The sequence below is a fragment of the Canis aureus genome, chromosome 20, assembly GCF_053574225.1.
Source record: "Canis aureus isolate CA01 chromosome 20, VMU_Caureus_v.1.0, whole genome shotgun sequence".
NCBI lineage: Eukaryota > Metazoa > Chordata > Mammalia > Carnivora > Canidae > Canis > Canis aureus.
In genome coordinates, this window is record NC_135630.1 from 19380313 (window position 1) to 19381218 (window position 906).

At 39.7% G+C, this 906-nt stretch overlaps 1 non-coding gene across 1 annotated transcript; it reads left to right on the top strand.

Annotated features, from left to right (window-relative positions):
* The first annotated feature begins 311 nt into the window (after positions 1 to 311).
* LOC144292024 (U6 spliceosomal RNA) lies at positions 312 to 418 on the top strand. Its single transcript, XR_013359561.1, has one exon. It is a non-coding gene; the product is annotated as a U6 spliceosomal RNA (small nuclear RNA).
* The last annotated feature ends 488 nt before the right edge of the window (positions 419 to 906 follow it).

Consider the following 906-nt stretch of genomic DNA (forward strand, 5'->3'; position numbering starts at 1 on the left):
AATTAACAAATATTTTATTTTTTGAGGCTATAATTAAGTGGCTGAGTAGGGGATGATGATGCTCCAAATCTTGCCAAGAGTGGAAAAATGATAGCCTTAGAAGAAGATCTAACAGTATTTTCATAGGTTCTGTTGTGAGTAGCCATTCCTGATTTAATTTTTCCATAAGGTCTTAGGTTCCTATCCTACAAATTCTACAACCAGTGTGGTTTGAGAAGGAGTACTTTAGTTAAGGGATTTAACTGGTATGTAGTGGCTGCTCAATGAAATATTATTGAAAGGAATCAAATGGATTTAAAAGTAATCATCCTGTGCCTGCTTAAGCAGCACATATACTAAACTTGGAATGATACAGAGAAGATTAGCATGGCCCTTGCGCAAGGATGACATGCAAATTCGTGAAGCGTTCCATATTTTTACCAGCTCTGCAAGAAATTTTAAGGGGGGGGGGACTCTTTTCTTTTTATAAATTTATTTTTTATTGGTGTTCGATTTGCCAACATATAGAATAACACCCAGTGCTCATCCTGTCAAGTGCCCATCTCAGTGCCTGTCACCCAGTCACCCCCACCCACTGCCCACCTCCCCTTCCACCACCCCTAATTCGTTTCCCAGAGTTAGGAGTCTTTCATGTTCTGTCTCCCTTTCTGATACTTCCCACTCATTTTTTCTCCTTTCCCCTTTATTCTAAGGGGGGACTCCTAAAATTCCTTTTTAAGAGGAAGTCTAACGGAACAATCCACAAAAACAGGGACTGAATAGGTATCATGATGACACTAAACTCATACCTTTCAATAGTAACTCTGAACGTGAATGGGCTTAATGACCCCATCAAAAGGTGCAGGGTTTCAGACTGGATAAAAAAGCAGGACCCATGTATTTGCTGTCTACAAGAGACTCATTTTA